Source organism: Patagioenas fasciata, chromosome 10 (genome assembly GCF_037038585.1).
Source record: "Patagioenas fasciata isolate bPatFas1 chromosome 10, bPatFas1.hap1, whole genome shotgun sequence".
Lineage (NCBI taxonomy): Eukaryota > Metazoa > Chordata > Aves > Columbiformes > Columbidae > Patagioenas > Patagioenas fasciata.
Window position 1 is genome coordinate 12,864,551 of NC_092529.1, and position 16,654 is coordinate 12,881,204.

At 36.5% G+C, this 16,654-nt stretch overlaps 1 protein-coding gene across 13 annotated transcripts in view; it reads right to left on the bottom strand.

Moving 5' to 3' along the window:
- The window catches only part of ERC2 (ELKS/RAB6-interacting/CAST family member 2), a 433,731-nt gene that overhangs the window by 24,676 nt on the left and 392,401 nt on the right, over positions 1–16,654 (bottom strand). For 2 of the 13 annotated variants that reach the window (XR_011740727.1, XR_011740733.1), the window contains one exon: positions 3,432–3,586. The exons of the other annotated variants lie outside the window; for them this stretch is intronic. The gene's annotated coding sequence lies outside the window, so the exon portion shown is untranslated. The remainder of the gene's footprint in view (positions 1–3,431; positions 3,587–16,654) is intronic. 13 annotated transcript variants of the gene reach the window in all.

Consider the following 16,654-nt stretch of genomic DNA (forward strand, 5'->3'; position numbering starts at 1 on the left):
GAGAGATGAACAAAGGCATAGGCTTTAGGCCAAAGAACAAACTTTCCTCACTGTGTAACAGCAAAGGTGAAGGGGAGTTGACTGGCAGCAAGAAACAGATGGCAAGTTTCCAAAGAGGGACCATGCTCCTCTTTAAAACCCCTGCTCCTAATGCAAGAAGAAAATGATGCAAGGACATAAAGATGTTTTTTGCTTTTGGATTCAATATATTTCTTGCAGTGTCAAAAGTTCAAAGTGAAATTTTCCATCTCAGTCTGAAGAAGAACAGTGCAAAGATTTGAGCTTTGGGAGAGCATGAGAATCTTCCTGGAGATCCGGCCTGAATACAGGGCTGAGCAATTCGGAGAGCATGTCTTGAGAAGGCATGTAGAAGCCCCGAGCCAAAGGCAGTCCCCGGTTCTGCTCAAAGTCAAGAAGATTGAGAGAGCCCAGCTCCACCATGGTGGGACCTAAAGACAGAGCTTGGGGAACATCCAGCCAGGGGAGCCTGTCCAGAGCCATGACACCTAGTAACAAATAAATAGCAAACAAAGATATACCGGTGACAACAATCAGCTTTAGAAGTTAACAGGAGAAGCCTGGAAAGTGTAAAACGTATTTGTGTTGCTAGGCAAAGGCAGTGAAACTAATTCTAGAGTAATGCCGTGTCAAGTAGAGTTTTGCGCAGAGGAATTTGAAGACCAGAAAACAAGAAAGATTAATTGTTATTTAAATTTCCAGATTTGGATCCTTCCCATAAGCCTGACAATGAAAAATTAATAATACAGATTCATGAATTTTGTAATAAAAAGAAAGAGGCGAATATTCTCAACAAACTTTAGCTAATTGGCATGGAAGGGTTTAAACTGTTACCATTGAGAGCAGTGATGATGAGTGAAAAGTGACACAGGAAGCTTGGAGACTGTGTTTAATCACCCTTGCATAGCTGTTAAAGCACAATAAAATGGTAACAGGACATTATAAATAGAGCATTTAAAAGAGCATTCTGTGACAGGGAGAACTGTTACAGACTCCCTTATTAGACAGGTTGGCTTAAGCATTCCCTCCGTCACCTTCCCCAGTTGGTCAAATGCTCTGTTCCATCTTAAAGATACTTGAGCTTGTTCAGTTTGGTTTGGTCCATCTCTAGTTTAATATTAAAAGGGTGATTTATCAGAGAGTTAGTCTAAAAAGCAAAGCAAGCAGCAATACAAGTGTGTTAAAACTTTTTCATTTCACAGAAAGGATTCCAACTTTATTGTAAAAGCTTCACAGGACTTGAAATACAATTTAAACGATCTGGGGTGTTTGGAAATAAATTTGTAGAAAATAAACCTTCCTTCCCACAAGGGAAGGAAGAGGACTGAGAGGGAGAGGACTGAGCTTCCTGGTGATTTCTGGTTTTGTCAGACCTGAATTTTGCACATCTGCCTGCAAATCACTCCACAAACAGCATTGCACAACATGGTATTTTGGCCTAATTTCCAAATATCTTAATACCAGTAATTCTCACTGAAGTCAGTGGAAACATAAACTAGTGAAAGGAATCTGAACATTTATAAAATTTATGAGGAACAAATTATAATCAGTCCATTTAGTCTTGAAATGTAGCATTCAAGCGTATTAATTCTAGATGCTAGTCATGATTTAGAGCAATAGTTTCAGCACAGAGCATGCACGCTTAAGAAAAAAAAAAATCAAGGCAAAAGTTCCTGTGCTTTTTATAATTTGGTTTGGATTCTTCTTTCACTGGTAGTTATGAAGTGTAATATAGAGCATAAAAATCAACTATCATTCTGAGGGAGCACTGAAAAAAATACCAATTTGTTTCCAGCTTTTACTTCCTTTTGCTATTACATCAGAAATGTGCACACATTTATTTTACCAAGAGTTTTGTGCATTTAAGGCCAAAGTTAGAGATAAAGAAAATGGGTCTCATTTTAATTATTTGTTAGAAATACTTGCTCTTTCTGATCAAACAACAACAGATGGCATGAAGCCCATAAAAAGGAATACTGGTGCTCATGTCATTTAAATTTCTTAATCATCTTTCCTTTCCCCAAATGTGTATTGTGTTCAGCTAATCTCACTTGTCATTCTCAGAAATGTTTAAAATAATGAAAATATACTCTTAAAGAGAAAAATGATTTCCCTTAAGGCTAGGAATAACTGAAGTATTCCAAGGAAATAATATCTGTAATGCTCAAAGACAAAGGACCGTTCACAAGACCTACAGTTTCAAACATTTTTACTTTCATTCTTCTCCCAAAAAGAGGCAGAATATCAATGATTAAGAACAATTATTTGTGGGGGGTGGGGCATGGGGGAGTGTGGTTCCAACCCCACAGAAGAAAAAGAAAAAAAAAATAATAATAAAGAGCATACTGTGATTTTGAGAGAGAAATTAAACAGTAAATAAATAAATATTATTAAATTTAAGTGCATTTAATACACGTTTAGAATTCTTCACTCATACCTGGCTCCATTATTGCACAGATTACCATTCCTTTACCCTTCCCTCTCTGGAAAATTAATTAAAGGTATGGATGAGAGATGTTCACCAGGCACAACGAGACATGCAAGGGATGTACAGGGAGAATGCTCAGAACAGTCTTTGTAATAAAGCATCCCAGTTTTTGAAAACAAATGATGGTGTAAATAACAAGTTAACATACAAGTCAACCACAGTGCATTTCTGCAAACAGACATGCCTCATGTCACCAGGAGGCAACTGTGTGCAGACTAGACCAAACCTTCAATATATGTCCTCTCCTAAGATAAAAAAGGAACACACAGCAACACATCGTACTATTATTATCTTTCATTTTTCAAGTTTGACATTTTCTTCAAACTACTCCATTCTCATGGCTTAGAGTAGCTGCAGACATGCTTGAAAATGATGCCACTGCTTTTATGCCTTTTACATTTTACTGTATTCAACTGTTTTTAAAGTAAAAACATTTGAAAGTCTTTTCTCTCAAAAATATCTCTTAATATAAAGACTGTCTCTGAAATAATTAAAGTTGCTTAACGCTAACCTAGAAATGGATTTCACAACTCTGAGAAATAACCCCCTAGACACAAGGACATATTAAATGACAGGATGTCAAAAGCAAAAGGAGGGAGACACCTGCAAATTAATTCTGTCATCTACTCAGTACTCACCCACTCACATCACGTGGGGCTGAAGAATGAAGGACCTCATCTCAGTGGGGTGGTGAAAGGATCAGAGAGAAGAACAAAGCAGCAGCTGATCGTAACAGTTGCAATCGAAAATTGGAAGGGAAAAGCACAGGGAAAATTGAAAAACTGAATTTAAACACAGACATGGAGAAAGGCCAAGATAGAAGAGATAAAACACCCTGGGCAATTAAAGAGAGAAGACTGCATTAAAAGAAAAACAGGGTTTAACCTGGTGTGTTAAACAAAGGCAGACTTTGCAGACTTTGTACCTGAGGGCCCCTCTGTGCCGAAGTGCATTAAGGGGACTGATGGATGTCACTGCTGTTTCTGAACCTGCAGAGAAACTTCCTCAGTTCTGGAGGAGGAAGGAGGCAGGTACGGGCATGAGTGATATCCACCATCCTTGCTGAACTCCACTGGAAGGCTGCCAAAAAGTGAACACAGCTGAGGATTAATTAAACTATGAGCAAACCACTATTGCTGAGCAAATCGTTCTCTCCTCCTTCTGTTTGAGAAACTGAAAGCAGGGGGACTGAAGTGCAGAGGTAGCACAGCAGCACCCATCACCTCTGAGGATGGTTTTGTGGCTCTGGAGGATTCCCTGCGATCTCTGCAGACCTCAGTGCTCCTTTCACAAGAGAAAATCACACTGCTCATCTGCGCTACAGGCAGAAATATTAAAAAACAGAGCAACCTACAAGGAAATTTTCTATATTTCTTGTAGGCTTTTTTTCATTAGAGTTGGCAAGTCCTAACATTGAGATAGAGATGCCTGGCCTGAAAGTCTGTGAATTTCACCTGATAGTATGCCTTTAAGGAAATGTTTGTGTGGAGAAGGGCTATGTAGGAATTTACCTTTCTTTAAAAGTATAAGTATCCTTATCAATGCACAGTTGCCTTCCCTCCTTGGGTGTACGTACAAGTATCAGTGTAAAATGATAGCTTGATTGTTCAAGCATTTACATGGTTTTAATGAGTAGCTGCTTAAATGGTCCAGCAATTCCACACATAAATATTTGACCCCAGGGCTACAGTAATTTATGTACCTTCCAATTACGGAAAGTATTTTTTTTTCTTTTGCTTTGCACTTGGACTGTTCCTTTTATTGCTTACTCCATATCCTTGCACGCCATTCCCCTACGGAGCTTTGGGTGATTGCGGGAAGTAACACAGGAATCTGCACATTATCCTGACACATGAAGGAAAAAGTCTATTTAGGCTATTTACAAACCAGGCAAACAAAATACAGGGAATTGTGGAAAAGTTCCACATAACTTGTTTTTCTAGAATAGTGTGAAAGGGGACATGAACTTAAAAATGGGGTCTACAGCCAAAGGTTCAATATGAGATATATATATTTGCCCCTAGTTGAAAGTTAAAATCCTGGCCTTTCAAGTATGTGTCAATAACTACTGTAAATGTTTATAAGAGAGAAAATGGAAATTCTCATCTAATTCAAGCCATGCCAGAAACATATTTGCATTGTCTACAGTGATATAGAAAACCTATCAACCACAGCCTGATCACATTAAAATTTTAATTACAAAGTCCTATGTAATTATGAACAAAGTCTTTGGCTGTTTCTTCATGAAGTCCTACTTAAGACACACATTCCAGTACTTAAAAGCTCTTGCTGTTTATGGTGGGGGATTAATTAAAGTACTTTCAAAATGTAAAGTCTATATCTTCCATATAATATTTGCAAAATCTGTTCAAAGTGTGTGTCTCTCAGTGTTGGCAACATTACAACAGAATTGGAAAAGAAGAAAGCCAAAAGTGATCTCTGTCCAATTAATAACAATATTTTCAACGATGTGGAGTAGCTAAAAATACACTGCTTGGATGAGGAAGGGTAGCTTTGAGGTAAAAATAGCAGAGACAAAGACCAAAAAAAAAAAAGATCCCAAGTAATTCTTACGAACTTCTGCAAAGCTTTAATATTTATAACGTCCTTTCCCAAGCAGAGCTTCCAAACACAAAGAGGATGTGAAATTGATAACAAAGATGCCAAGAACGTACAAAATAGAAAGAATTTCTGCATTCCTTCTGTGAACATGGAAGTCCTCCCTCTGAAGCAATTTATCTTGGCTGATGAGGGATAAGTGGGTGTGTCCAGGACAAAACTTGTCAGACAAAGACACGTTTGTTTGCTTTTTATTTATCCTAAAGTCAAAAGCACACCACATTACAGTGCTAATGTGGAAAGGTCCAGATCTTCACCTTTCAGTGGGTTGTGAGATGGAGAGAAATACTAATTCCAAAAGGATAGATCTGTAACTAACTCTATAGCTACCATAAATTTGTATAATAAGTAGCTTTTGAAATAGCTGTGCAAGCAGACTGAAAAACATTCTAAGCAGATAAGACAAATAAAGACTGAAATTGGCAACATAGACAGAGGTGAAGCAATGTGTTCCACCTCCTATAGTATTATAAAATAGTGGCCCACTCATTGCTAGGACTATTAGACTATAGTACTCACTCCCTGTAATGATGTTCCACCACAAAGAAATGTAGATCGTTAAATTAACATAAGTTAGTCACTCAGAACACACTCCAGCTAAAAATTAAGGCCTAACTGGAAGACAAACTTCCTTATTTTCTGTTTTCAATTCCAGTCTTGCATGCACTGAAAATCTGGTTTTGAAAGTTCATTATTATCCAAAGTTAGTATCTTCAGGTCTTCAGGCACGTGACAGCAGAAAATGCTGCTTAGGGAGTAGTTCTCACTGGTAGTAAGGTGGAACAGGTGAACTAATATATATATATGTATGTATATGTATATGAACATGTATATGAATATAAATTTCTATTGCCCATGGCTCCAAATTGACAGCAATTGACCTTGAGAGCTGCATTCCAAGCAAGATTAACACAGAGTACAACAAATTTTCTGTTTAGAACAAGATTTAAGAAGATCTCTGGAGAATCAAGCTTTACTTCAAAGACAGGTATGGAAATTTAATCTGACAAAACAAAACAATATCAAGTGAAAAGTCAGAAAAAATGGTCTTTAATCTCCACTAATGAACATTACTTTTTTCAAAATGGAAGTACAGGAATTCCATCATCAGGAAATCTTTGTAGATGAATTACATGTGAAAAGACCAGTTCAAATAAATGTATTCGTGCCACGTGTCTGGATTTGCATGAATTACAATTATTATTTTATATTTTTAACTGTAGCTTGTTTTAAAATGCAATGGGCAAAGAATTACTGCACTGGACATATATTTCTCATTCTATTTTATATAGTCACAATTTCAATGTAGAACTTTTGAAAGGGAACTTATGAAATGCTGAAGTGTTGCTACATCACTCTGGGCTAAGTTCTGCCTTGCATATTCTTTTCAGTGATTGACAAGAAGAATAAAAACAGTACCATGTTAATCCCTTCTTGTGATTAAACTTGATTAATTCTAGTTACATTTACAATCTTATTAATCTCTTGGGATTACTAGTTTTAGGCTACACAAGCTAAAATGCATTATCTGATGCAATCATTTGATGAAAATAACAGGCTGAGTGATTGCTAAGGAAAATGAGTGTTCAGTACCTCAGGGGATGAAGGCCTATCAAGGGGATAGCAAGACATTGGGTTTAGTCCAAAGCTCAACAGTTACATAATATTTACTGTTACCCACCCAATACAATAAAAACACATAATGCAGATGGTATTCCTTATTTGAATTTTTCTTGTTCTCCAAACAGCCTATGATGATTTTATTTATTTACAAAAAGGCACTGAAGGAAGAAGATATCCACTGCACTTGCATAATTCCTGGTCAAGACCTAGGGTTTGCTTTAGGCTGTACGAGCATTAAAGGTCTCACACTCTCTGACTCATGTTGGTTTATGCCAAATCCTACCAATGCATGAGTTTTAGCCATGTTATTCTCAATCCTGGACAGAATTCTATTGTTTGGGTTTTTTTTTTCAAGAAAATAGAAAAGACAGAAAATAAGAACACCTGGAACTCTGTGGTAATCAATGGCATTTGATAGTTTGTCCATGACCTGTTTACCATGGGAAGAACCCAGAGAGACAAGTGAGATCTGTGCCTTCCAGCAGCAGGGAGAAGCTTCTGCCTAAAGAAGATTCCAGAAGGAATTTGCCATTTTCTCCTCAGTCTCATGGGTTTCAGAAGAAATAACAGCATTATATCTTTTTTTTTTTCCTTACACCCGCCCCCCCTTTTCTTTTTTTCTTTTGTGCATTCAGCCAGTTCTATCTCACATACCTGTTACTCACAGATTCCAGCTACTTAAGATCATTATAAGAAGCATTTCCATTTTCAGAGGTAAGTCAAGAGAGGAACATTACATATGAAATGCGTACTCTCTCAGGAAACAACATCTGACAATTATCATTCAAGAAGACAGTGACTAGATGGCAAAAAATAAATGTCATTAAGCTGCCAACCCAGCAACAACAGGGTCAGAATGAAATCTTGAACAGCCCGCAGTGCAGCAAGTTATAATTTTCTATAGGTTTTAGTCCTAATTTAGAGAAATTCTGGAAACTGATATCTTTTCGCAAGATTCATATAAAATGCAAACCATTCATAAATATGTTTTTAAGCTCCAAAATGCTATGCTGTAAATCTTATTACAGACTTCAGATGTAATTGTTCTGCTGTTTGTCTCGTAACGCTGTGCCTCTTAACTTTATATGGTTACAAAGGGGATTAATTTTGCTTTACTTCTTTGTTTTCTTTTGTTAATAAAGACCAGACTTGTTTGTTCATTTTCTTTCAAGTACTTCTGTTTCTTATAGTGTGAGCTCATACAGATGTAATATAGAAAATCATTGTAAAAATCTAGATGGTTCAGGTAAAGTCCAAAAATGTTGACAACTTTAGAATAATCAGAAGCTTTGGGGGTCATCTATTCCTCTTTTAGTCTCTCTTATATTTCTCATATTCCCTCTTATGCTTCTCTTACTCTGTATTTTCTTTTTATTTCAAACTAATAGAAACCTCTTTATCTCCTCTTAACTTCACATGCTTTCCTCTCAGAACCCATTTTTCACTTGCCAAAATACCACTGGCAATGGAGAACACTTTCACATTACAGGCTTATCAGTCCATCTTCTTCAAAGGTCACCTTGCCAACAAGGATGTACATTTCTAGAGAGGACCACTGATCCTCCTGTCAGCTGTAGGGACAGGCCCCTGTGTTTATGCAGAGCTTGCTGGTATGACTGTGGACTGTGTAGGTGTATGGTGGATTTCCCACACAGCATATCCAGATCAGGTCTAATAGCAATAATTTCTTTTAAATACATCACCACTTCATAGGGCTCAGTATATAGTTTTAAAATAAATTTAAAAAAATATTTTGGGAAGTCAACTGGAGTAGAAATGCCTTGACATTTTAAAAATAACATAAATAATAACTGAAATTATTTTATATTGTGAGCCCCTAACCTGTGCCATGATCCCAAACACAACAGGATTATGAACAAAAAGACCAGGGTAGGTAAACCATTATTGCCAAAAGTGAGAATAAACAGTCTCATAATCCATCCATAGAAATGACTGAAATAAAAATGTGTAGCCAAATCAAATTTTAAAGTCAATACAAATTTTGGCACTCTCTTCTGCTGCAGAAGCTCAAGATATTAATAACAAAGTAGAAGATACACAGCTTACCTTGATAATATTTCTTTACATTACCTAATTTTAATTCTATTTCAAGGAAGAAATACTGTTTTGAATAAAAATTTTCATAAAAACAGCTCCTTTCATTATATTCTTCAGACAACACAGGGCCCTCTGGCCTGTAATTTCCTGGACTACAACTTCTGTGCATATTAATGAAGACATTTTTTGGCAAAAATTTTTTTCAACTTAATAAGAGCTAAGTTCTTACAATGCAGATACCAGAAATACCAGAAAGCTTTTTATGGATTTTTTTTACCCATCTCATACAGTTGTCTAAGGCAGGATGAATAAAGTTCACGTATTACTATGCTGTTTAAGTAGAGCTTCATACAGTCTTTCTGACTTAATCTTTCCTTCCTCTCTTAATATATATTATTGCAAGCAGAACACAACTATGCTTGTATATGCACTTGGTACTAATAAGTTTAAAGTAGGAAATTAGGGTGATGTGATAGCAAATGAATGTTGGCAAAATTTCAAACGTCCAGTGTAAAATTTTATGAGCATGCACATTCCAACATAATGTGGACACAAGCCATTCACTATAGTTCATTTTGGCAGAAATATTGCAAAAATATAATTTTAGCATATATTACCATTCACTTACAAATTCTTAAAAACACATTCATCAACCTCCCAAGAAAAGCCGAAGAAACATATAACTATACAATACACAGCAGGAACTGGTGTGTCAGAAAAAAATGGTTGAAAACTGAGACACGGAGAGATGCATAAAAGCCATTGCACAGGTTTCTGAATGCTGACTGGGCTAAAAGTAAATACAAGTCTGACAGTAGGGAAACTGTAAGTGAGCATTGTGATGCTGATTTTAGTGGAACTACAGCAATTTAATTCAAGTGATGATCAGGTCATCAATTTGCAAAATTATTAAAGTCTTTCTCATAAACAATAAATGTAAGATGTTTGATGATTTCAGATGGTACATACATAAGGCTATGTTTATAATCATACCTGAGATGGTATCAATTTTTTAAAATGGAATAATCTAGTGGTTTAATTTCTGATGAAAATAACAGTTTAAAAAGATTGACTAGTGCAGCTAGCTGTGTATGTTGAATTACGGATGGAATCTGGAAACCTGTTCTTGTAGTGGAAGAGCCGATTTTTTAATAATGAAGGGACAGAGAAGTTGTGAAGAGATTAACAGGGTGAATTCTATACCCTGTTGCTCTACAACAGCATTTCACACTGGCACAAACGTAAGCAGCAAACAAGCAAATTTTGGGGCAGGACAGCACATCTAGAATGCAACAAACGGAAAGCTACTTTTACACAATGTCTGAGTGACAGCCATGGATGCCAGTGGGGTTTCTCAGCACGTACGTTGCTTACAGCTCTCAGCTCAGCAAGCGCCGAGAGGTGCTGTGCTGATGCAGCCTGTTTTGCCAGCAGTGCAGAGCAGTCAGGTGTTTTTGAACCTCTGTCAACAAAATCTCTGTGCACCAGTGACTGGATTATGTAATGATACTCAAACACACCTCAAAAATATATTTACAAATACACTTAAGTCTGCTCTGTATAATAGAGGTAATATATGGTGGACACTCACATCTTAGCAACAGAGAAGCAAGAGCATTATAGTATCGAAAGTTTTGTTAAATCATTTGAACTGGTAAGCTTTGAAAATAAGACTTTTTTTTTTTTTGCTTTACCTAACTTCATACTCCTAAACATGTAGTCATAGGGAATTAGAAGTTTTCAGGATGGATATAAATATTTATTATTATATTAATTATGTATAGATTATTTATACAATCAATTCAACTTCACTAGCAGAAATATAACATTTGCCACACCAAGAATAATCCTGTGATGTGCAGTATTTCTTCAAGTCCCCAAAATCACATTCATTCACTAATTTACAAAAAGTGCCTGACACTTGGAAGAATTGCCCTCTTAGGATCTTCATCTCTATACACTGTTTCATCACTAGTTATAATATTTGTGGAAAAGGAGAACTTAGTCAAGGCTTTCAGAACCTCTGCCATAGCTTACAAAACCACTAAATCTCAGACAAAACTCTCTTTTTAGAAAACATACGACATCCCTCAAAGCTCTACCTCTTCCGGACTTATTAGCAGTAAGTGATAAAAGACATTAACAATGGAGATATTTTTAATGAGCTTGCACAAAGGTCCGTGGGTGTTTGCTAGCAGTCTGACCTTCTTGTACACCTTGGGCTGCTGTCTTACCAAAATAGATCTCTTCTGAAGTGTGATTCTCTTCCTTCAGCTTTTCTCATTGCTTTACAAGCTGTAAGTAAGCAAAAAAAAAACCCAAGAGAATTCTGCTAAATACTATCTAAGTCTTAATTATGGCTGCAAAAGTCTCCAAACATGTCAATTAGGTTGCCCCAGATGGCAACTGGTAAAGCTGCTTTCACAGCAGAAGTCAAATTGCACGTGCAGAGAGCATACAGTATCTGCTGCTAGTGACTGCTTAATACCAGGCAAAACCAAACAGGCAATGTCTTTCACTGAGCTTTGTGTGGCCAGCATTATCTCCCCAAGAGCGGGAGATAATAACCTTCAGCTCACAAAAAACGGCAAAAGCAAAAAACCTTAAACCTTGTTGTGACTGGAGAGGCCACGAGAAGTTAATGAAACATCCTACTGGATCAAACACCCACAAAATCCCTGTCACAAACATTTGCTTGTCCACAAGGTTAGCTTCAGGCAGAAGGTAAAGGAGAAGACCTCTAAATATGGAGTGGAAATGTTAAAGCAACACTGATCGTCAAAGGTGCCCTGGGAACGCTGCCCAAGACACTTAAGAATCACCTCAATGACTTTTTCATTACTCTCCAGAGTTTCATAAAGTCTAGACTTACTATCTTGAAAATGTCAGTATCAGACAAATTTATGGTGAGAAGCAAAGTTTGTGAGATAATGGGGGTGGGGAAAAGAGGATGTTGGGGGAGAGGGGCAGACAGAGAGGGTAGGAAGAGAGAGAGATAGTAAGTCTAGACTTTATTTGAATATATCTTCCATTTTGTGACAACATCTTGACTTCTAAGCATCTGGTTGATCTTGAGCTCACGAGGAAATAAGTCTAGTTCATAGAAAATGGTATCAGTTCATTAGATTATTATACAAATTAATAAAAACAACAAGCCTTGGTTTTATCTGATTTGACTACCTAATGACTAGGGGATCATAGTGATGAACATATAGCTAATCCCTAACTCAAAAAAATTGTTAATTCAAAGTTGCAGACAAAGGTTGTAAGCCGGGGTCATACAGAAATGAATATGATGATAAACTGACAGAGCTTTCTTATGTGTGGCCTTCGGTCAAAGTTTTACACCTGGAACTAAAAGTAAGGTAGATGGCAGTCCTGCCCAAGGCTCCTTCCATTCTTATCATTCCTCAAGCCTTAATTCATGGTTGTGTTGAACTTTCGTTGTACTGTACGTAATAGTACCTACGTAGCCTGAAAGCAATTAATGCTTAATAAATTTGCCAATTTCACCTGATGAACAGGCTGACCAGAATGAGCTTCCTACCCATCTGATCAAACAAAGGAGAAAGGCAGCTTTAAAGGGCTTAAAAATCCTCTTTGAGTGTCATGAACCGATCTGCATCTGGAAAAGTCATCAGAGAGCATAATGTGATAAAACTAAAAGGTTAAGATGTTTGCAGAACAAGAATAATCCTTATGCTATAGACAGGAAATATTCAACTCAGAATAAAGTTTAATGAGGGCAAAATAAAGCCTAGGCATGTGGAAATGCTCCTCTTTGAGGATATTCTTTATACCAATTACTCTTCAAAGGTATTGTATTAATGTTTTTGGCAGAAGATCACAATTAAATCAGATGAATAGTTTCCAATGTTTTTGCATCTAATGTGCTCAAAAATGTTCTTTTGCTCATATTATGAATCTGACATCCTTGTATTTCATTTTGGCCATTCATATACATACAGATTTCAATAATGTCAAGAATTTAAAAACATCTCAGCCTGTTAATCTAGTTTATGATATAACAAATAATTAATTGGTTTTCATTATTGTTTTTTTGTTTTCCAAGAATATCACATGGGAAGAAATATTGCCAATAAATTCCTGCTTTTTCCGTATTTCTTCCAAAGCAACTTATCAACTTATTTTCCTATTTTTATTATTACCATTTTCCCCTAAAAAAAATTAATCACTGTCTTGAACTATACAGTCTCTTCTCATTTCATTCTAAAAAAAAAAAAAAAAAAAGGTTTTCTCTTGCTGTGCTTTTGATATTTGCACAGTAACAACATTATGAAACACAGTAATTCCCTGATAAAGCTAAATATTAGGACACAAAGGAGAACATTTTTAAGCAGTGAATGCAAGACGCAGAAGCACACCTGAGTTGGGATATTTGTCAGAGGGATTCATATGTTTAGCTTCCCACATATGCCTTCAAAAATTTAACACTATGTTTCAAAAACAATGTAGTCATATTTTTTTTCCCACACAAACTTTAATAACAGCAATAAGCCATTTGATTTTTCTTTTTTTTTTTAGACACACTGATGCTTTTTCTCAGAAAATCTCTTAATCAGGTGATTAAGATCACCTTGAAAAGATTTGGGAGGCGAAATGCACATCAAAGTAATTATCTGTCTGAATGCACTTAAGTAACAAGAGCAGGGGCTCAATCTCGTATCTCATGCATTCATAGAAATCTTAACCTCCAGATTCCTCTTTTCTCTCACCTCTTCCTATTCTCCCCATACCATTTCTTCAAGTTCTCCCATGTTTGCTATATGCTGTTCTACACAGAAAACCCCACCTTTGCAGGACTAATTCAGCCTGTCTTCTGACAGGTATTCTTTGTTTGTCCCCAAAACACTGCCATGCTCAGCGGAGCCAGCCTCCTCTGAGGGGTCTTGCAAGCACTTCTGGGTCACAGAAATCAACGTGAGGAAGCAAGTGGCAATCGTGGGCAGTTAGATGACGGATATTTATTCAAAAAATATTCTAGTTTTTGAAAACTAGAAGAAAATTGTGATATGGGAGAGAGTCGTGGGGGAAGAATCTCTGCCAGGAGGAAGGTTTGACATTCTGTGTTTTCAGACAGGATTACTTTTTAATAATATCTGTCAGAAAAGTTGGAGGAAAGCATCATTTATATAAGGATGCCAAACCAAAGACAGCCTGGGTTGGAAGAAAGCAGCAATAGGTGCTGATGTAAGGATCCCTGCATATTAGCTACTTTAGCTCAGCAGCAAGATACTTGTCCCTTCCAGATTGTCTAAATAAGTAAGTTGTTCTGAGTTTTTGGTAATTAAAGGAAAAAAAAAAAAAAAAAAAAAAAGTTTAGAGGAAGAAAAGGTCACCATTGTGCTTAACCTCTCATTTTAAAAACACCTAAGTGAGCAGATAGGATGTTCTTATTAATCTAAGTTTTCGGTTTTCTAGATATTAACTACCTAATCAATATGTTTAGGAAATACCAGTATGAAAGCTATGTAACTGACAGCTCAGAACTGCTGCACCAATACCTTGCTGGATTTGATCTCCTCTCACTAGATCCTAGTTGCTCTGAACAACAGTTTCCAGCTCTTTGTTTCCTCTTGCATTGCTTAAGGTAATATTATTTACCTTTTTCTAAGTCCATACTTATTGCTGCTGCTGTGCTCTCCAATAACAAATCCTCATTTTAGCTTTTCATATATTACAATTGCTTTATAGTTTTAGGAAGTTTGCTAAAATGAAGAAGGGCAAGGTCATCATAATGATGACAGAATACACTTTCCCTTTGCTTCCAAGCCTATTATGAAGAACTTTGAGATTAATTCATATATACAATCAGCATTTGATTCCTCTGACATAATGGCTTTTGTGCTGTTCTCACCATTACAATGAAAACGAAATAGATATACTATGTTAATTACCGAAATAAAGGAAAAATTGTGTACCTCTCTTTTGTATAACAAGGTATTAAATTAGGAAAACAAGATGTATTTGAGTGGAAACAATGTAACTGTTCTACCCAAACACAGCCATAAATCTGACTCGACTTAAATGCTTTGTTCAGAACTAGTATAAGGAGTGGTTCCTGTAATTCTCCTGCTCTCTTTTTCCATTACACTTCTTCAGCACTGAAGAACCAACGCTCATCCCTTTGCTTTGAAGTGCATCCTCAGCCAGAGATCCTCTTCCCATCACACACCCTTCAGTAATTTCATGCCATTTACCTTAACCACTGCATGATTTGTCTGGATGTTTTTTTCCAGGCAGTTAAATGATCACATGTGGTGCTCGTACTGCGAAAGAAAATTTTTAGAGTCCCCAAGATATGAATGGAGGCAGTATTTGTGCAGCAAGGTGTCTAAACGTGCTGCCTGCAGTTATGGAGCATTCCAGTCTGCGTGTGAAGCATTCAGCAACTCGCAGGCAGCCTTTTATGGTGAGATACAGGCCTCCCAGTAATGACAGCAGTAAAAAATGACAACACAGAATGCCTTTTATAATGTCACTAATTCATTGCAGACTACAAAGCACACAGGCACGCAAAAAAAAAAAAAAAAAAAAAAAAAGTGGGAAAATACAGATTGCATATACTACAAACAGCTCTTGTATAAAATATAAAAGTGCACTTTGAAAATAGATATTCTAATTATAAATAGTTGTATACATTTCAACACTAAGGTCATCCAGCAATATTGCTTCTAATTTAGAGTAAGGAGTTATTGGGTGAAGTGGTCTTTAACCATGTCATCAAAGCCTGTTACTACTCTTCATCCTTTTTGCTATACAGTCTTTTGGACATTACTATAGTTCTTTGATTTTACCTAAAGCAGAGGAACCAAACAGCATTACTCATTAATCAATGTGGCCTCTATGTGCCTAATGTTGATTCCTGGGATCTGGAGTGATCAGAACCCAACACTCTGTGGGTCACATCTAGCTCACAGGTTGAGTGTTTTGCAATAGGTGCACAGATTTCAAGCATTAATCCCGATTTTGATTTTCAGAATATTCAATAATTTTGTGATTCAGCTGAAATAAGTTTATTGTCTCATTAGATAAAGGCAGGGACAGGAAGGGGAAGTGTGTAGAAATCAGTTTTCTGAAAGGCAACCTCTCCTGCCACTGTAATTCCAAAATACCAGTTAGATTGCGAGTACAATTTCTGTTCCTTGCACCTCTAAGTGGACTTGACTGTGAATACAAAGAAAATGTACCTCTTTATTCTCTAAGGGAAAAGACTATTCAGAATAAGTGTATGCTTACAACTATGGTAATGCTTTGAAAGCTCAGTTATGAATGGATTTGGGCTTTTTTTTTTTTTGTATGTAAGTTGCAGAGTAATCTAATGAATTGTATTGCAAATGTAGGACTTTTGCATTCACATCACATTGTTCCTTCTCTGTTCGCAAAATCTCATAAATATAATCAAGACAGATTTGAGTTACACTGAGAAAATAAGACTAAGAAAAAAGCAGAACTCCTTTCCAGTATGACCCTTCCTGATTTCCCCATACGTTCACAAAAGAAAGGCTGGGGAAATGTCAGTCGTACAGAGAAGAAAGAAACTGGGTCCAAACTTGAGACTTCATGCTACGTGTAGACTACACATTCAGAAATAGAGTTTTACATGTCCTGGTATTTGTCAATAAAAATATTACTCTATTTAAAATCACAGGAATTGTGAAACACACTGTATTTTGCCTTCAGTTTTTACTTACACTCTGAATATTGACTTCATATGCTGAAGAATAAAGATTACCTGTCAAAATAAAATGCTAAAAGAATGAAATATACAGCATGTACTGTGGGAAAGTACTTGGTTTACTTACAGATACAGCAGCTGGTGTTCAC